Source organism: Lissotriton helveticus, chromosome 6, assembly GCF_964261635.1.
Source record: "Lissotriton helveticus chromosome 6, aLisHel1.1, whole genome shotgun sequence".
Classification (NCBI taxonomy): Eukaryota; Metazoa; Chordata; class Amphibia; order Caudata; family Salamandridae; genus Lissotriton; species Lissotriton helveticus.
Window position 1 is genome coordinate 364,374,353 of NC_136067.1, and position 21,572 is coordinate 364,395,924.

The window sequence follows — 21,572 nt, forward strand, 5'->3', positions numbered from 1 at the left end:
TCCCTACCCCCCTCCCTCCCTCCATCCATCCATCCTACTGACTTGCTGGGAACCTTCTTCCATTCGTTCCCCGGTGAAATGGATCCAAAACCAATGAAACTCTGCTGCTGGAAAAACAGTATTTTTCCAACGTTTGTCTCTTGTCAAAGTGCAGCGTCTGGATGGAGAAGAGGAAAAAAAAGAAAGAATTTTTATTTATTTTTAAACACGAAAAAATAAATAAATAAATAACGCACAGCCCGGGTGCCGCAAAGCGGCAAATAAGTCAAATAAATACATAAATAAGGCAAGACACGGTGACCAGTTTGCTTTTATTCACACGCAAACACAATAGCGCCACTTTACATGGTTTGGTAAGGAAGCGCTACTTTTGTTTTCTCGTCTATTTTTCAACAGCATTGTTTTGCCCGGGTGGGGAAGTGCACCATTCCTGGAGGTAATGCAATACCAGGTTGATGCGTGGAGTGAACAGAGCAAGCTCCCATTCCATCTCCCTGTTCCAAAAATCAATTTAATATATGGTCCCCAGATAGAGGACGTATCAGATATTAAAATGATAAGAACAGTTTATTTTTGTTTCAAAAACCTTTATTGAACAGATAAACGCACAGGTACAGAAAAATACAATTTAAAAGACCAAAGTTACATCAAGTGGTCCATAAGAGATATATACAGATATGATGAGTAAATCTGGATGAAGGCACAGATACAGAAATATATAACTTTTAAAATACCACGGTTACATTAAGTGGTCTATAGGAAATACATACAGATATGATGATGAAAACTTTGTACACTACAGGCAGATAAATTTGGTGCGTTTTTAAATACCAATCCTGTTACAGCCCGTTGGCAAGGCAGACAAACAAAAACAAGCGTATAAACAAGTTATTTATTCATAACTGTCCAGTTTTCTAGGTGACCCAACCCTCCCAGTTCTTATTTTGCCACAAGGTGTTGGCGTCGTTAATCCCTAAGGTGGCATGATCAACAGAAACATAGGTCATAACTTTATCCCAAAAAAGATTTCTGCATATTTTGGAGTCCATGTCCTTATGGAGAAAAAGAAACAGGTTCCTGGCATCCCATAAAGCCCCTTTGGCACAGTTCAACAGTCTCCAGGCAGTGGGAGGGCGCCGTGCAGAAATGTCCTGTCCATACAAAAGGGCATTGAAAATCAAGGCAGCAATGCCGGCAATTTTGAAAGAAAAGGCCACGACAAAACCCAAAATTTCTTCGCATAAAGACAACCCAACAGGAGATGGAAAATGGTTTCGTCGTGGCCGCATCTGGGGCGCGGACAACATGCTGTGGGGGACAAACCTCTCCGATGTTGAAAAACTTTTACAGGAAGGCATCCATGTGCGGCCATCCAAGCCAGGTCAAGCTGACTGTGGGTAATGTCCCTGTGACCCACCATTTTCCAGGCTCGCACCGACTGAGCCTCAGTTAGAACACCCAACAGGATCGGTTGCTCAGCTTTCCGAAGTTCGTTCTTCAGCCTGGTGGGGTGAATACAAATGTCCCTATCAAAAGTTTCTGTGTCCAAGGTCTGCAAAAAGGAACAAAGGTCTTTATAAAATGGTGGTGCATCCTGGGCCAAGGGAAAACAATTGGAAGGGGAAAAAAGTCCAAAACACAGTAGCCGTGCTCTTAGAAAATACTTGGTAAATAAGGAAGGAACAGATTTCAGATCATCAGCAGTGCGTGATACAACATAACATAATAATTTGGACAACAAAAACGTTTTAAGGTCAGGTAAACTTTTACCCCCATTCCTCCACTGTCGACAAACTTTATCTCTGCTAAGTTTCTCCATGCGAGAGTTCCATAAAAAGGTAAAAAACATTTTCTGAATTTTCTGGAAAGTGCGGTATTTGGGAGGAAAAACTAAGCAAGGTACAACAATAACGGAAATAAAACAGCTTTAATAACTAAAACTTTGCCTTCAAGCGTCAGCTTGCGCAAGGACCATAGGGAAAGCTTTTTTAATAATTTCGCCTGAAGTTCAGCCCAATTTCTCTCCTCAAACCCGCGAACCCCAAAGTAGACTCCCAGGATTTTAAAAGGTTCCGAAGTAACGAGGACTGGTAACTTCGCCAGTTGATCCCAGGGCCCTGTAGTAAAACAAACACTTTTAGCCATGTTAAGACTCAAACCAGAATGTGACTGAAAAAGAGAGGCCTGTAACAGTGTCCTGCGGACAGAGGCTGCATTGGTACACAACACCGTGACGTCATCCATGTATGCCACAATTTTGTGCTGAGTCCCCCGAACCCCCAGGAACTAAAACCCCTTTAATGACTTTGTCTTGCCGAAGTTTACACAGAAAAGGCTCTAATGCACAAACGAAAAAGATGGGTGACATAGGACACCCCTGACGGACCCCGGAAAGAATAGGAAAAGGAGCAGAAAAAAACCTGTTAATATTAACTTTGCTGGTAGCACCATTGTAAAGAGCATGTATCTTTTGAAGAAACGCAGTTGGAACTTTCAAGTGTTTCAAAAATAAAAAAATAAAATCATGGGACACTGTATCAAAGGCCTTGTGGAAATCGAGGCTGAGAACACCCAAAGGGAGAGTGCGTTCTTGATGATACCAGAGGGTATCCCGCAAGGTAACTAGACTATCCACAATTGTACGCCCGCGAATAGCACAAGCTTGATCCGGGCGTACACATGTATGCATGACAGTTCGCAAGCGACGTGCCAACACTTTTGCCATCAATTTATCATCTACATTTAGGAGGGTAATGGGCCTCCAATTGTCCAGCGATGTTTCATCCCCTTTCTTGAATATCAGAGAAAGTACCCCAACAGAGAAATCTGTGGAAAAAAGGTTATTGGCAAACCCAGCATTTATCATGGCCATATAATCAATACATATCAGACCCCAAAACTTTCTATAGAACTCCCAAGTGAGCCCATCGAGCCCTGGGCCAGACCTCCTAGGGGCGGACTGAAGTGCAACTAGTAAATCCTCACCATCAAATGGTTGGTCCAAGTGAGCGACTTGGGCCTAATCGAGACCACCCTCCAGGCCTGAACAATATTCTTCAAGGTCTGCATCGGTAGACAAGTGTTGTGGCAAAGCATACACATTGAAATAAAAATCAAATGCGATTCGCTGGCATCGGTCTACACCTTGTACAACAGTCCCATTTTCCTCACGCAAATGCGTCAGGAGTATTTGAGCAGATTTAGCCTTTTTGAAGAAAAAAGATGTACATTTCTCATTTTCTTGGTAATAATTGACCCGAGAATGAAAGATCGTGTCTCTACGTATCAACCAATTATTCATCACAAGTGTGAGCAACCGGACCTCATTTTTGACATCCTTGCCTGCTTCCCCCAACTGATGTAGAAGAATAAGGCAGCAATGCAATTTTTGGAAAGCAGCCCAGGCAGCCCTACGCTTGAGCCGTCCTTGTTCCTGAAAGAAAACCTACTTTTATGTTTAACCCAACACCACCATTTGTAAATATCTGGAAACCTACTTTTTTTGAACGGCCCATGCACCATAACATTGAGCATATGATTTACAAATGTTATAATCCAATAAGAGGTCATTGTTCAGTTTCCAACAACCAGAACCTTCTTTGAGGTGTACCCGGAAGGGTGATACCTATAGCCAACATTTTATGATCTGAGAAAGGCACCCTAATAAGATCACAGCTAATTGCGTGCAAGGACTTGGAGGCAAACACAAAATCCAGGCGGGAGCGGGAGTTCCCATGAGCCGCCTCCCAAGTGAAACCTACCCCGGGCGGATGATACTTCTGGTAGGTGTCATAAAAATCTAAATCGTGAAGAAGGGACAACAAAAGTTTCGAGGTGAGATCTAAAGTATAGCCGACCTGTGCACCCTGCCTATCCTTCATATGTAAAATGCAGTTGAAATCGCCAACAAGGAGCGTCTGTGTAGCACCTGCAAGAAAGGGTTTTAACACATGGAACAAATGCTCCCTCTCAGGCTTAGTAGCTGGAGCGTAAACAACACATAACCTGAAAGGAAGACCATCCATTAGAACTGATAACAGCATAGCACGCCCAGACCAGAGGATCTTTTCCTCCGTGATTTGCCAATGCTTATTCCTAAAAAGGACTACAATGCCATCGTTTTTGTTTGCGCCTCCGGACCAAGCTGAGGGTCTGTAAGGCCAGTAGCTCTGAAAAGAAAAATATTTTAGCTGATGAGGGATATAACATTCTTGCAAACAAATGACATCATAAGTGGTTTGAGCAAAATAATCTAAAACCATACGTCTACTTAAGTCTGTCCCCATACCCCGCACATTGCAGGAGGCAAGGGAAAGAGCCATGATACATAAAAGTAAGACAAGTGCCATAATGACATACAGTTCAAGATGCCACCCCTGAAACATCCCCTTCACACAAAGTCTGGACCTCAGTACCCTGGAGAGTGGATGCCGAGAACAAAGCCTCCAAATCTGGTGTACCTTCTAGGTCCAGTGCCGGACTATCAGTGATGTCCAGCACCAGGGCAACCTCCTGAAAAGCCTCCTCTGAGTCAGAGAGGCAAAGTAAGGGGTCATACCGCCCCCCCCCCTGAAAAACGATCCAGAGAGGAAACACGCTTTTGCTTGGAGCGTGTGGAAGGAATGGAGTCTTTCACTTGCTGTGAAGCACGGGATTTCCGCTTATTTGTGCTCCATCCACTATGTTCCATGGGTGACGTCTGTTCCTTGGCCACAACCGGTGGGGTCACATTCAACCCAAGGGATGCAACGGTCTTCTTCACCAATTTCAACATACGCTGTGGTTTAGGAGGCGGGGTACTGTGGGAGGAACAACAGAAGGAATAGTTTCAGGCACCTCCGTAAGGGAAGCTGTAGACGTGGAAGGCGCCTGAGCAACATCACTTTGAACAACAACCACCACAGGCTCTGACTGGGACAAACCTGCACACAGTGCCTTTCTATCCAAGGCTTTTTACTTAAGGCGCAAGGTTTCAGCACGTTCTTTCTCCGCATCCTCGTCCTGCAAAGACTGGATGTCCAGGTCTGTTGCGGAAGGATCAATATCATAGGCGGCATCAGTCTCCTCCTCCTCCTCCTCCTCCTCTTCCCCCTCAACCTCCTGAGTGGGACCACATCTCTTAATTTCTATACCGTCTATTACCCCTAAGATGGCGGAGTCAGTAATCTCTGGAACTGGAACAGAAACGGACGCTGCATCAGGCGGGGCTGGGGCAGGAGGTGGAGGACCCTGCGCGCTAGCAGCAGAAGCATAAGAAAATTTACTTTTAGGACAGGTTTTGAACAAATGATCTACACCACCACAGAGGTTACATTTTTTGGGTACCACACAGTTCTGGGCCCTGTGATCAATGCCTCCACAATTCCTACACGCCATACCAGAACATTGCTCTTTTGTGTGGCCAAATTGCTGACAGAGCCTGCAAAACTGGGGCTGTCCGGAATAGACCAGAAACCCCTTATTTGCCCCTAATGTGAAGGTCTGCGGTGGATGCGCCAGACCCCCAATACCCGCAGGATCCTCTTTGAAGGTGACAACATATTTACGTTTCCCATTCCATATCCCACAAATATTGTGAACTTTTTGGCCACCCCTAATAGTATCACAGTAACGATTTAAATACACCTCAATGAGCCTGTGGTCTGCATAAGGATTGTACATATGTACCACCAGGGTAACCTCCTTAGGGGCAGACATAGAGGTGACAGTGAGACCCCGAATGGGCTTGGTTTCCTGACGATGCACCACACATTGCAAAAAATCTTTACAAATCGTTTCACTTGAAAAGGTCACATCAAAAATGCCCCAGTTTGAGAAATCCTGTATACATTCTATAGCACGTTCAACAATTTTGCATTCTTTCTTGATAATAGCGTCAACCAAAAAAAAACAATTTTTTTCCTTTTTGTAAGCCTCACTAACCTCTACACGTACAGTGTTAGATATGAAACCAAAACCCTGTGCATTACCCATGCGGGAATAAGCCATGCTGATGCCTGCACAGCCCGGGGGAAAAGCCCCCAACAAGGAGAAAAAAGAAAAGTGCCAAGCTCCGTGTTGAGGGAAAGGAGCAAGTGTAGAAACTTAATGGCAAGAAAAAAACACAAATGCAACCACAAAGAAACTTATAGACGAGCTGGCAGCTGTCACTGCTCGCAATGCAATGTATCACCAAAGTCACTGAAAAAGCAGAAAGTTCCTAAGGGGTTAAAATATCACGAGTGTGAAGTATGCAGGTTATACCAAAGAAATCCAAATATGAGACATCCAAGTTGAATTCAAGATTTATTCTTGTTAGGACCCACTACCAGTACAACCTTGATGAAGTCTACTTCTTGAATGATACACATAGCTTAACAGAATAAGAACACTCAATAACATGTAAGGAATTCTACATTCATAATATTCCTTAAAGCAAAAGAACATCTTACCTACATATTACACACCTCCCTCTTTTTTTTCCCAGAGAGATTCATAAAGAGAGAGAAAACAACAAAAAAATATATATAAACACAAATGAATAAATAAAAAATAAAATAAAACAAAAATTAATAATACACATACTCTCTGGAATAAATAGGAGCAGATCTTAAACGTATTCTAAATCTTGTAACACTTTCGCCACTTCCACCAGCAATATCACTGGAGCGAGCAGGTAAAAATTCGGAACCTACTGACCCACTCCTAGAATGTGAATCCCCTCTATCAAAATCACGTCCAACATCTCTCAAAGCCGGACTTTCCAGATGCCCAGTTTGATTTGATTTAGTCAATTTATCAAGATCAAACCAATCCTGTCTATGACAAGGTGTAGTTGAGTTAACTTTCTGTAAAATAATATTAGCTTGTTCGGAAGAAACCTTGACTAATGCATTACTGTTCCACCACCCTGTATTTTGTAACAAAACAGCAGGTTTGTTAATCTTCAAAACTTTTACTGGTTCAGAAAATTTAGACTGTCCTTTACACACTTTATTGGGTTTTTTAACCAACACACAATCCCCAACCTTGAGAACACCCTCTTTAACATGCATTTTCTTGTCATAATTTGTCTTATAACTGTTTTGTTTTTCCTCAACATGTTCCCTAACCTTCCTCAAATCAATATTATGACATTGTCCAACTTTTCCCAACAACCAAGATGGAGTGATAGATGAAATAGGTTTCCTACCCCTTAAAAGAATAAAAGGAGCAACATTAGTGGTACTCCGGGGCGTTATAATTGTAATTCCAGATCTTGAATTGCAAAAATTCAAATACATTCAAATTATTTGCCACTGCCGTCTGAATTTCCTCTTTTATCAACCTATTCACTCTCTCCACTAAACCATTGGATGCTGGACTATACACTCTTATATGTTTAACATCTTGTTTAATAAGAAAATCATCAAACATTTCAGAAACAAAATGAGATCCGTTATCCGTGACCACTTCTTTCACCCTGCCTTCCATTAGAAACAAAAACTTTAAGAAAGCGACAGCTGAAGCTGAATCAGCATTACTAACAAATGAAAAGTAAAGCCGTTTTGAATAGTAATCTATGGCTACAATCAAAAATCTCTTATCACTCCCAAATATATTTAAGGGACCAGTGAACTCTAACCCAATCTTTTCCAAAGCATTACCAGGCCAATTGACTGGTATTAGTGGACTATTCGAAGTTTTCCAATGCTTGTCTGAGCATAAACATTCTGAACAAGTGTCCACATGTCTCTTTACCTCACCATCAATACCTGGCCACCAGTACGTCTGTCTTATCTTCTTAACAGTGGCAGAAATACCTAAATGGCCCTCATGGGCTAAGGCAACAATATTAGATCTTAAACTCTCAGGAGGAACAAATAAATCCTGGCTCATTACAATATCTTCACTACTGATAATTCAGATGCAACTTGAGCAACATTTCTCAATTCCATGGACATATTTCTATCATGTGGCCAACCCTAAATTTCTTCACCTGAGTTAAACAATAATCTTTTTTGGAACTATTCAACCATTCTGACTCAGAAATCTTGATCTGTTCATTAATGTCATGAGCAGTAAAAACATACTCCACATCATTAAAATTTTTACCAGAGCACTCATTCAAATCATCAGAATCAGATGGCAACCTGGACAGACAATCAGCTCTTACGTTCCTCCCTCCCGGAATATACTTAATTTCAAAATTAAATTCCTGTAATTTTGATATAATACGTATCAATCTGCACGAAGCCCTATTAGAACAACTGTCCCCTAACATGAATATTAAAGGTTTATGATCTGTATGTAATTCATACCTAGTCCCCCATATATACATTCTGAATTTCTCAGAAGCCCAAGCACATGCCAACGCTTCTCGTTCTATTGTGCTACAGTTCTTCTCACTAGAATTCAACGTGCGAGAGGCAAATGCAATAGTACATTCCTTGCCATTAACAAACTGACTAAGAACAGCTCCTAACCCTCTAGCACTGGCATCGACTGTAATATTACAATTTACACCGTGTGTAAATGGCTTGATTGGTGGAGCCGTCACAATAAGTTTTTTTACAGATTCAAACACTTTTTGACACTCTTCTGTCCAGATGTATTTCACATTTTTTTTTTTGAAGATTCCTCAACGGTTGCACAATAACTGCATAGCCTTGAACAAAGCGAGCATAATATTCACTTAAACCTAAAAAGGCGCGCAGAGAGTCTTTATCTGTGGGAACACTAGCATCAATAATCCCTTTAAGTAATGAAACCTTAGGTTTTATACCCTCTGAAGAAATGTTGTGCCCTAAATAGTTAACCTCCTGCGTTAAAAATTTACATTTACCAAAATTAACAGTCATGCCATTAGATCCAAGCTTTTCCAACACTTCATCCAACAAAGCAATATGTTGATACAATTTTTCAGTATGGATCAAGATATCGTCCTGAAATGCTTGTATTCCAACACGATCACCAAAGACTTTGTCCATAATACTTTGAAAAAAGCTTGCGGCTGACGCCAAACCAAATGGCATGCGCTTATACTTGTACACACCAAACGGTGTGACAAACGTGGTTAAGTGTTGAGAGTCTCTATGAAGAGGTATCTGATGATACGCAGAACGTAAATCAATTGTTGAAAAATATTTACTACCCCCCACTCTAGCTAACATTCCATATATCCTAGGAAGAAGATGGCAATCAACAAGGATATTTCTATTCAGGACCCTCAAATCAGCACATAAGCGCATATCGCCTGAACTTTTCCATGCGACGACAGCCGCAGAAACCCACTCAGAGGATTCCACCTGTTCAATAATTCCTTGTGCACACATATTCCTGAGTAATTTTTTGAGATCTTCCTGTGCAGACAAGGGTACAGGTCTTACTTTTTGTTTAACTGGGATAGCATTACTCTTAAGTTTGATGGTGTACTCAAAATCCTTAATCATACCAATCTTATTAGAAAAGACAGTGGGAAATTTATCATGCAATTTCTTAGAAAACTCATCCAATTTGGGAGTCTCTTGAATAGATAAAACTGGCATGTCACATAGGATTACAGGTTCATCATGCCCAGGTCTAAAAATAATCCCCAATTTAGCTTGGTCCTGCCAACCTAATATGTCTCTTCCATTGACAGCAACATAAATCTTGGTGTAAATATTCCTACCTTTGAATAAAATACTATCATCAAAGTACCCTTTCATGATAATATCAAATTCCCCAAAAGCTTTAGGGTTGATAGTGGTAGGTTTCAATAGCTTCTGGGACCAAAATGTATTAAAAGTTTTTTCAGCCAAAATCGTGATTGGTGACCCAGAGTCTGCAGTAACATTCATATCTATATTACCAATTTTCGTCTCACAAATAGGACCTTTACAATGTTTCACACCATCCCCAACTGCCTTAATTTCTATAACGGAAATAGAAATATTGTTGATAGCTTCAGATAAAATATCATTCTCCACATCCAATTGACTGACCCTAAATTTAGACTTCGGTGCATGGCAAACATTGAAAAAATGTCCAACCTTTTTGCAATTGTTACATCGTTTTCCCTGTGCAGGACAATTAGGGTTGTTACCCATATGAAATTTTGAGCCACATCTGTAGCAACTCCCACTACCTTTTTGTTCTGTGTTCTTTTTTTACAAATTTTTATGAGAAACCATACATAGACTGGTTTCATTGTTAAGTGAATCAACATTAACTGTGGCAACTCTAGATATATCTGAAGAAGTATTGTTAGTATTACCAGCTAAAATCTTAGAAGAAACTACTGAACGTTCTATACTTCTAGCAATTTCCATAACCTCTTCGAGAGAGAGAGAGTTTTACAAGTAAGAATTCTTTCTTGTATTTTTTTATTAAAACAATTAAAAACTAATTGATCCCTTAAAGCTGTATCCAGATAATCTGCAAAAACACATTTAGATGCTAAAACACGTAGACTAGATAAATAATCCTCAATGGATTCATCAGATGACAGCTTCCTTTTGAAACATTCATGCCGTTCAGCCATCACCGAAGGCTAATCAACATATTGTCTACTTATACGTGTAATAGCCTCTTTAAAAACATCCCATGTTTCATCTCCCCTGGGAGCTGGAACAATAGGAAGATTATCAAAAACATCTTGCCCCGCATTACCAAGATGATTAAATAGTAAAGCCTTTTTCCTAGCAGCTGAGTATTTGCCGGCATCAATAGCCTCTAGATAATTTTCAAATATCCTAAACCATTTGTGCCAAGGTTTTTATAGGCTTTCCTGGCAACTCGAGGAATGGAGGAGGCTGCATTACATTATTGCTACTACTGGTAGACATTTTTCAATAAAGTTTGAACAATAATGAATAAAGATTAATACCAAATTATTAAACTCTTTGTAAAACTGTTGATTCAGCAAATTTTTAGAAATAAAGAAATACTTAAATTCCTTATAGAAATATATCCAGTTGGATAATCCTAAACTTCCTTGTTATAACCATGTTAACACATTCACAATATTTATTCTATTAAATTGCTAGCGCTTTAATTTGTATTTCCTTCGTGAAGAAACAGCTCATGCAGTAATGCCTCTGATTTCCTCCGTTTGGTATTGTTGCCAAGCAACCACAATAACAAGTTAAAATGGCCGGCCGTAAACATGCATCGTGCGTAGGAACACGCGATGATGTCACAAGTCAGAATCTTCAATGTGCGTAATTCCAAATGCGCGACTGAGACAGCCAGCTATGCTCGATGTGAAAGTTCTTTGTTAATCCGGTGCACGGGAGACAACCAGTAAGTGCAACTTTAACTTTTGAAAGATGCAGGTGTAGCTCCGTGTTGATTTAACAGTCTGAGATCCCCAGTACTGCCCAAAAATGACAGCCGATAAAATCACTTACTGCCCGATGCCGATAGTCGAACAAACAACCCACAGCACACAAAGTGTAGAGTCATTAATTGAAGGCAAACAGCATAACGAACATCTCTAAGCACAAAATGCAAATATGATAGATCACCGTCAGCCAAAAGTGAGCTAGGCAAATACCACAAGATGTGCAAGTCAATTAATTAATGCTGATACAAAATGCGATCCAATTGTTGAAATCCCGTTCGTTTTGCCTCCAAATATAATGAAAATCAATGACTCACGTTTTCTTTTAAATTGTCGGTGGGTCCAAGTCCAATAATCTCGTCGCCAAAATATGTAGTATGCAGGTTATACCAAAGAAATCCAAATATGAGACATCCAAGTTGAATTCAAGATTTATTCTTGTTACGACCCACGACCAGTATAACCTTGATGAAGTCTACTTCTTGAATGATACACATAGCTTAGCAGAATAAGAACACTCAATAACAAGTAAGGAATTCTACATTCATAACATTCTTTAAAGCAAAAGAACATCTTACCTACATATTACACACCTCCCTCATTTTTTTTAGAGAGATTCACAAAGAGAGAAAAAACAACAAAAAAATATATAAACAAAAATTAATAAATAAAACATAAAATAAAACAAAAATTAATAATACACATACTCTCTGGAATAAATAGGAGCAGATCTTAAACGTGTACTACATCTTGTAACACTTTCGCCACTTCCACCAGCAATATCACTGGAGCGCGCAGGTAAAAATTCGGAACCTACTGACCCACTCCTAGAATGTGAATCCCCTCTATCAAAAACACGTCCAACATCTCTCAAAGCCGGACTTTCCAGATGCCCAGGTTGATTTGATTCAGTCAATTTATCAAGATTAAACCAATCCTGCCTATGACAAGGTGTAGTTGAATTAACTTTATGTAAAGTAATATTAGCTTGTTCGGAAGAAACCTTGACTAATGCATTACTGTTCCACCACCCTTTATTTTGTAACAAAACAGCAGTTTTGTTAATCTTCAAAACTTTTAATGGTTCAGAAAATTTAGACTGTCCTTCACACACTTTATTGGGCTTTTTAACTAACACCCAATCCCCAACCTTGAGAACACCCTCTTTAACATGCATTTTCTTGTCATAATTTGTCTTATAACTGTTTTGTTTTTCCTCAACATGTTCCCTAACCTTCCTCAAATCAATATTATGACATTGTCCAACTTTTCCCAACAACCAAGATGGAGTGATAGATGAAATAGGTTTCCTACCCCTTAAAAGAATAAAAGGAGCTACATCAGTAGTACTCTGGGGCGTTATATTGTAATTCCAGATCTTGAATTGCAAAAATTCAGATACATTCAAATTATTTGCCACTGCCGTCTGAATTCCCTCTTTTATCAACCTATTCTCTCTTTCCACTAAACCATTGGAGGCTAGACTATACAAAGGTACTCTTATATGTTTAACATCTTGTTTAATAAGAAAATCCTCAAACATTTCAGAAACAAAATGAAATCCGTTATCCGTGACAACTTCTTTCACCCTGCCTTCCATTAGAAACAAAAACTTTAAGAAAGCGAACGCTGAAGCTGAATCAGCATTACTAACAAATGAAAAGTAAAGCCATTTCGAATAGTAATCTATGGCTACAATCAAAAATCTCCTATCACTCCCAAATATATTTAAGGGACCAGTGAAATCTAACCCAATCTTTTCCCAAGCATTACCAGGCCAATTGACTGGTATTAGTGGACTATTCGAAGTTTTCCAATGCTTGCCTGAGCATAAACATTTTGAACAAGTGTCCACATGTCTCTTTACCTGACCATCAATACCTGGCCACCAGTACGTCTGTCTTATCTTCTTAACAGTGGCAGAAATCCCTAAATGGCCCTCATGGGCTAAGGCAACAATATTAGATCTTAAACTCACAGGAGGAACAAATAAATCCTGTCTCATTACAATATCATTCACTACTGATAATTCAGATGCAACTTGAGCAAAATTTCTCAATTCCATGGACATATTTCTATCATGCGGCCAACCCTTAACCAGAAATGTCTTCACCTGAGTTAAACAATTATCTTTTATGGAACTATTCAACCATTCGGACTCAAATCTTGAACTGTTCATTAATGTCATGAACAGTAAAAACATACTCCACATCATTAAAATTTTTACCAGAGCACTCACTCAAATCATCAGAATCAAATGGCAACCTGGACAGACAATCAGCTCTTACGTTCCTCCCACCAGGAATATACTTAATTTCAAAATTAAATTCCTGTAATTTTGAAAAAATTTGAATCAATCTGCACGAAGCCCTATTAGAACAACTGTCCCGTAACATGAATATTAAAGGTTTATGATCTGTATGTAATTCATACCCGGTCCCCCATATATACATTCTGAATTTCTCAGAAGCCCAAGCACATGCCAACGCTTCTCGTTCTATTGTGTTATAGTTCTTCCCACTAGAATTCAACGTGCAAGAGGCAAATGCAATAGTACATTCCTTGCCATTAACAAACTGACTAAGAACAGCTCCTAACCCTCTAGCACTGGCATCGACTGTAATAATACAATTTACACCGTGTGTAAATGGCTTGATTGCTGTAGCCGTCACAATAAGTTTTTTTACAGATTCAAACACTTTTTGACACTCTTCTGTCCAGATGTATTTCACTTTTTTTTTTTTAGAAGATTCCTCAACGGTTGCACAATAACTGCATAGCCTTGAACAAAGCAAGCATAATATTCGCTTAAACCTAAAAAGGCGCCCAGAGAGTCTTTATCTGTGGGAACACTAGCATCATTAATCCGTTTAAGTAATGAAACCTTAGGTTTATACCCTCTGAAGAAATGTTGTGCCCTAAATAGTTAACCTCTTGCGTTAAAAATTTACATATACCAATATTAAGTCATGCCATTAGATCCAAGCTTTTCCAACACTTCATCCAACAAAGCAATATGTTGATCCAATTTTTCAGTATGGATTAAGATATCGTCCTGAAATGCTTGTATTCCAACACGATCACCAAAGACTTTGTCCATAATACGTTGAAAAACGCTTGCGGCTGACGCCAAACCAAATGGCATGCGCTTATACTTGTACACATCAAACGGTGTGACAAACGTGGTTAAGTGTTGAGAGTCTCTATGAAGAGGTATCTGATGATACGCAGAATGTAAATCAATTGTTGAAAAATATTTACTACTCCCACTCTAGCTAACATTTCATATATCCTAGGAAGAGGATGGCAATCAACAAGGATATTTCTATTCAGGACCCTCAAATCAGCACATAAGCGTATATCGCCTGAACTTTTCCATGCGAGACAGCCGCAGAAATCCACTCAGAGGATTCCACCTGTTCAATAATACCTTGTGCACACATATTCTTGAGTAATTTTTTGAGATCTTCCTGTGCATACAAGGGTACAGGTCTTACTTTTTGTTTAACAGGGATAGCATTACTCTTAAGTTTGATGGTGTGCTCAAAATCCTTAATCATACCAATCTTATTAGAAAAGACAGTGGGAAATTTATCATGCAATTTCTTAGAAAACTCATCCAACTTGGGAGTCTCTTGAATAGATCAAACTAGAATTTCACCTAGGATTACAGGTTCATCATGCCCAGGTTTTAAAATAATCCCCAAATTAGCTTGGTCCTGCCAACCTAATATGTCTCTTCCATTGACAGCAACATAAATCTTGGTATAAATATTCCTACCTTTGAATAAAATGCTATCATCAAAGTACCGTTTCATGATAATATCAAATTCCCCAAAAGCTTTAGGGTTGATAGCAGTAGATTTCAATATCTTCTGGGACCAAAATTTATTAAAAGTTTTTTCAGCCAAAATCGTGATTGGTGACCCAGAGTCTGCAGTAACATTCATATCTATATTACCAATTTTCGTCTCACAAATAGGACCTTTACAATGTTTCACACCATCCCCAACTGCATTAATTTCCACAACGGAAATAGAAATATTGTTGATAGCTTCAGATAAAATATCATTCTCCACATCTAATTGACTGACCCTAACTTTAGACTTCGGTGCATGGCAAACATTGAAAAAATGTCCAACCTTTTTGCAATTGTTACATCGTTTTCCCTGCGCAGGACAATTAGGGTTGTTACCCATATGAAATTTTAAGCCACATCTGTAGCAACTCCCACTACCTTTCCGTTCTGTGTTCTTATACACATTTTTATGAGAAACCATACATTTTTATTTATTTTTTCATTTATTGAAGTTTTGTATAGCGCTGGCTGGACCCGAGGGTATCGGAGCGCTTCACAGCAAATAGGGAAATGCAACAGGAGAAATAAACATAGAAAACAGGAATCAGGAACAACAGGTAGGAGTTAGAGTCTGTAAAACAACAGCTTGGGCGCAAAATGGGACAAAGTTCAAGAGCGAAACAATCGGTTCTCGATCAAGAGAGATATCGGATTTCACCAACAGGCGGAGTTCTCGTTAAACAGAGGAGCGTTCCAGAAAGAGGGCTTTGAGTAGCGATTTGAATTGCGTGAAGGAGGCGGTCATTCTGATGTGGGGGGGGGGGCTGGCGTTCCCGATCCTGGGAGCATTCCCCGCAAAGGATTTATTTGAGGTATTGCGTTTCTGTGATTTCAGAGGGATGAGTAGTAGTGTGTTGGAGCTTCTGAGGTTCCTGGATTGACCCGCCCTTTTGAGTTTGGAGGCCAGGTATTCTGGTTTGCCTGTATGCAGGGCTTTATGTGTGAGGCAGGCTGTGCGGAAGTTGGCTCGTTGGTCGATTGGGAGCAATTTCAATTCTTTGAGTGCCGGAGAGATGTGGTCATTTTCTTTGTCCCTGTGACCATTCTTGCTGCTGCGTTGAGGGTGGAGGAGAGAGGACCCAAGTGCGACTTGGCTGTTCCGGTCAGTACAGCGATGCTATAGTCAATTCTGGAGAGCACAAGTGCCTGCGTGGCCTGTTTCAGATCTTTGGGGGGGAGGCAGGGTTTAATTTTATAGAGAAGTTTCAGGTTCATGAACGCGCTTTTGGCAGTTTTAGAGATGTGTTTAATCATGACCAGTTTCGGGTCGAGTGTAATTCCTAGGGATTTTGCGGAGTCAGTTGGCATTATATAGACATTGAGGGCATTTAAGGCTTTGAGCCATTCCACTATGTGTGGGTTTTCATCCTTGTTCGAGATTAGGAGTACTTCCGTTTTCTCTTCGTTCAGTTTGAGGTGGTTGGCTGAGAGCCAGTGTTGGAGCTCTGGGAGTGTAGCATTTAATCTGTGGATGTCTGTGATCAAAGTGGTTTCTAAATAGAGTTGAGTGTCATCCGCGTAGAGGTGGAAGGGGATGTTGGATTTCCTGAGAAGTGAGGTGAGGGGTTCCATGTAAATGTTGAAGAGTTGTGGGGAGAGTACTGATCCTTGAGGGACTCCTCTGCTGAGGGGGAGAGGGTCTGATTCGAAGCTGTTGATCTTTATTCTTTGAGTGCGGTTGTTAAGAAACGAGGAGAACCATTTTAGGACTGTCTTTTCGATGCCCGCTCTCTCTTGGAGGACATTAAGTAGGAGGGTATGATCTACTGTGTCGAACGCAGCCGAGAGATCAAGGAGAATGAGAAGGCTACAGTGGTTGGAGTCGAGTGACATGTGCAGATCGTCAAGAACATTTAGGATAGCGGTTTCAGTGCTGCAGCCTTTCCTGAACCCTGATTGAAGAGGATCCAGTAGGTTAGAATTCTCAAGATGTTGGTTTAATTGTGAGAGCACACATCTTTCCAGAATTTTGGCTAGGAACGGAAGGTTCGAGACTGGCCTGAAGTCGTTCATGTCCATGGGGTCAAGGCCAGGTTTTTTCAACAGGGGTGTGACTTGTCCTAGTTGAAGGCAGTCCGAGATGTGGCCCTCGCTCAAGGAGCTATTGATGATCTTGCTCCAGATTGGGGCTAGAGTGAGCTTCAAATTCTTGGTCAGTCTCGAGGGAAGTTGATCGAGGGAGTGAGATGAGGGTTTTGCAGTGGCGATAAGATTGCTTATCATTTCTTCATTTCATACATACACTGGTTTTATTGTTAAGTGAATCAACATTAACTGTGGCAACTCTAGATATATCTGAAGAAGTATTGTTAGTATTACCAGCTAAAATCTTAGAAGAAACTACTGAACGTTCTATACTTCTAGCAATTTCCATAACCTCTTCGAGAGAGGGATTTATACAAGTAAGAATTCTTTCTTGTATTTTTTTATTAAAACAATTAAAAACTAATTGATCCCTTAAAGCTATATCCAGATAATCTGCAAAAACACATTTAGACGCTAAAACACGTAGACTAGCTAAATAATCCTCAATGGATTCATCAGATGACGGCTTCCTTTTAAAACATTCATGCCGTTCAACCATCACCGAAGGCTAATCAACATATTGTCTACTTATACGTGTAGTAGCCTTTTTAAAAACATCCCATGTTTCATCTCCCCTGGGAGCTGGAACAATAGGAAGATGATTAAATAGTAAAGCCTTTTTCCTAGCAGCTGAGTATTTGCCAGCATCAATAGCCTCTAGATAATTTTCAAATATTCTAAACCATTTGTGCCAAGGTTTAATAGGCTTTCCTGGCAACTCGAGGAATGGGGGAGGCTGCATTACATTATTGCTTGTACTGATAGACATTTTTCAATAAAGTTTTAACAATAATGAATAAAGATTAATACCAAATTACTAAACTCTTTGTAAAACTGTTGATTAACATGTGTCACAAAGCTAAATTGTTTAAGTATTTTAGTTAAAAAACAAGTAAAGTAGTGAGCAAATTTTTAGAAATAAAGAAATACTTAAATTCCTTATAGAAATATATGCAGTTGGATAATCCTAAACTTCCTTGTTATAACAATGTTAACACATTCACAATATTTATTCTATTAAATTGCTAGCGCTTTAATTCGTATTTCCTTCATGAAGAAACAGCTCATGCAGTAATGTCTCTGATTTCCTCCGTTTATTCTTGATGCCAAGCAACCACAATAACAAGTTAAAATGGCCGGCCGTAAACGTGCATCGTGCGTAGGAACACGCGATGATGTCACAAGTCAGAACCTTCAATGTGCGTAATTCCAAATGCGCGACTGAGACAGCCAGCTATGCTCGATGTGAAAGTTCTTTGTTAATACGGTGCACGCGAGACAACCAGTAAGTGCAACTTTAACTTTTGAAAGATGCAGGTGTAGCTCCATGTTGATTTAACAGTCTGAGATCCCCAGTACTGCCCGAAATGACAGCCGATAAAATCACTTACTGCCCGATGCCGACAGTCGAACAAACACGCCACAGCACACAAAGTGTAGAGTCATTAATTGAAGGCAAACAGCATAACGAACATCTCTAAGCACAAAATGCAAATACGATAGATCACCGTCAGCCAAAAGTGAGATAGGTGAATACCACAAGATGTGCAAGTCAATTAATTAATGCTGATACGAAATGTGATCCAATTGTTGAAATCCCGTTCGTTTTGCCTCCAAATATAATGAAAACCAATGACTCACGTTTTCTTTTAAATTGTCGGTGGGTCCAAGTCCAATAATCCCGTCGCCAAAATATGTAGTATGTAGGTTATACCAAAGAAATCCAAATATGAGACATCCAAGTTGAATTCAAGATTTATTCTTGTTAGGACCCACGGCCAGTACAACCTTGATGAAGTCTACTTCTTGCATGATACACATAGCTTAACAGAATAAGAACACCCAATAACAAGTAAGGAATTCTACATTCATAACATTCCTTAAAGCAAAAGCACATCTTACCTACATATTACAGAGTGGCAACAAGATGGTATCCCCCTAGAAGTGAAAAAACAATAAAAAAGCCCCAATAACAGCACGAACGAGCAGGCAGCAGCCACTGCTCGTAATACACTCGTTTTTCTAAAGCGCATGCAAATTAGGGCCACAATGCACTCTGGGAGGGAATAAAACAGCAGTCCCAGGCCAGTGCGCATGAGGCTCCATGCATGAACTGCCCAAATAATCAAAAAATGGAGTACCTGGACAGCCCAGGTGCCACAGGCCAGCCTCCTAGTTAGTAATGGCAGTCTCTTTGTAAATATTTGTCCTTGTAAATGCATATAAATACGGGTTTTCTTGTAAATACAGACCGCCGGACCGCCCCACCTGGTGACGCAGCCTTGCCCCTGACAAGCCAGGGAGCAAAGGCCCAGCCCCGCAGGTTTAGGCAAATCCAAGCAGTGACCCTAAACCCCTCTGGACGCAGCCTGGCTCCGGACAAGCCAGAGAAACGCAGGCCCAGCCCGCAGGGTGTTGAGTGTCGTCTCCCACCTCTAGCAGACCAGAATAAACCTGATCTTAGCCAAAAGGCCGAGAAGCAATAACCAGAATAGTGCCGGAATGAACGCCTCCCGAAGAAATCCACCTGGCTGACCCGGACCGGGGTCTTCCCTTGCACCGTCGCCTGCCGCCCTTTAGCCTCTTTTTCTGACTCCCAGCAAGAGCTCAGCATGTGCCGTTGGAAAGGAGGCCCCGGCCTCAGGCCTTCTCCCGGCTCCCAGAGTCCTCCTCGGCTGTCGCCTCATTAGGCGACACTTAGCATAACCACGTTGTCCTCTTTCTAGTATTTGCATGCCCCGCCCCTTCCTGCGCACTGCTTCCAGCCGGCTGGCCAGAAAGCCTGGCAGCCAGGGGATGCTGGGAATCAGCCCAGGATGCCCTGGATAGCTCCCTGACCAGAAATGGACGGCCCCTGGCCCTTCACCCTCGCTTGCCGGGGACACTGCTTCCCTGCAGCCTAAGGCCTATAGATAAGGCTTGGCCGTTTGGGGCGGGCAGAGAAGGAAAAGGACTCTGGGCCTCATTTATGAAAGCCTTGCGCCACCGGTGCGTAATTTTTTCCCCATATTAAAAGTGACGCACCGGCGGCGCAAGTCCTTCATAAATAAGGCCCTCTGTATTTTTCTTCTTGCTCAGAGAAGCCAAGGGCAGTGTCCACTTCTCTGCCTGCCTGCCTGCCTCCCTCCCTCCCTCCCTCCCTCCCTCCCTCCCTCCCTCCTACTGACTTGCTGGGAACCTTCTTCCATTCGTTCCCCAGTGAAATGGATCCAAAACCAATGGAAGTCTGCTGCTGGAAAAACAATCTTTTTCCGACGTTTGTCTCTTTTCAAAGTGCAGCGTCTGGATGGAGAAGGAAAAAAAAAAAAAAGAAATAGCTTTTATTCATCTTTTTTAAACGCGAAAAATAAATAAATAAATAACGCACGGCCCTGGTGCCGCAAAGTGACAAATAAGTCAAATAAGTACATAAATAAGGCAAGACACGGGGACCAGTTTGCTTTTATTCACACGCAAACACAATAGCGCCACTTTACTAGGTTTGGTAGTGAAGTGCTACTTTCGTTTTCTCGTCTATTTTTCAACAGCATTGTTTTCCCCGGTTGGGGAAGTGCACCATTCCTGGAGGTACTGCAATACCAGGTTGATGCGTGGAGTGGACAGAGCAAGCTCCTATTCCATCTCCCTGTTTCAAAAATCTATTTAGTATATGGTCCCTAGATAGAGGACGTATCAGATATTAAACTGATAAGAACAGATTTTTTTAATATACTTTATTTATAAAAATTTGCAGAGATACATGTTAACCAATCCCATAGGGTGGTGTACATTTGAACCTGAGTAGGGGGTGCATGTAGGCACCAACCTACCGGTTTTCCATCAAGATTTTATGCATACAGTATTCACGTGAGGCTATGTTTAAGAAACCCAGTCTGCCCATTTCCCTTGTTTCCATATTTTTTCCACTTTTTCTTTCCCTTGCTGTTTAATATCAACATAGTAGAACACCATGATTTTGTCTAGGCATACATGGATGACGTCCTTCACTTCTAGCTCTTTATGTTTAAATAAAAGCAGGTTTCTGGCGACTCATAGGCTTTCTTTTGCACTACTGAGTATCCTCCATAGAGTCCTGTCTTTATTTTTTGACAGTGGACTCCCTATACCATATAGTACAATTTCATAATTCAGAGTTTGTAGTGAGGTTATTTCTTTAATCAACATTTTTAATTTCTCCCAAAACTTTTTAGCAAAACAGCAGTTCCATAGAAAATGCATGGTTGTTTCTTCCACCGGGCAGACAGGTCTTGGGCATTTTGCTGAGTTCGCCAGTCCTCTTCGATGTTGGAATGCTTTCACTGGCAATGCGTTGGTGACCGCCAGCCATGCAATGTCTTTTTGTTC

At 40.8% G+C, this 21,572-nt stretch overlaps 2 non-coding genes across 2 annotated transcripts; both read right to left on the minus strand.

Moving 5' to 3' along the window:
* Positions 1-414: 414 nt before the first annotated feature.
* LOC144764375 (U2 spliceosomal RNA) lies at positions 415-603 on the minus strand. Its single transcript, XR_013596523.1, has one exon. It is a non-coding gene; the product is annotated as a U2 spliceosomal RNA (small nuclear RNA).
* A 20,170-nt stretch (positions 604-20,773) lies between these two features.
* Positions 20,774-20,965, minus strand: LOC144764360 (U2 spliceosomal RNA). The gene has a single exon (XR_013596515.1). It is a non-coding gene; the product is annotated as a U2 spliceosomal RNA (small nuclear RNA).
* Positions 20,966-21,572: the final 607 nt, after the last annotated feature.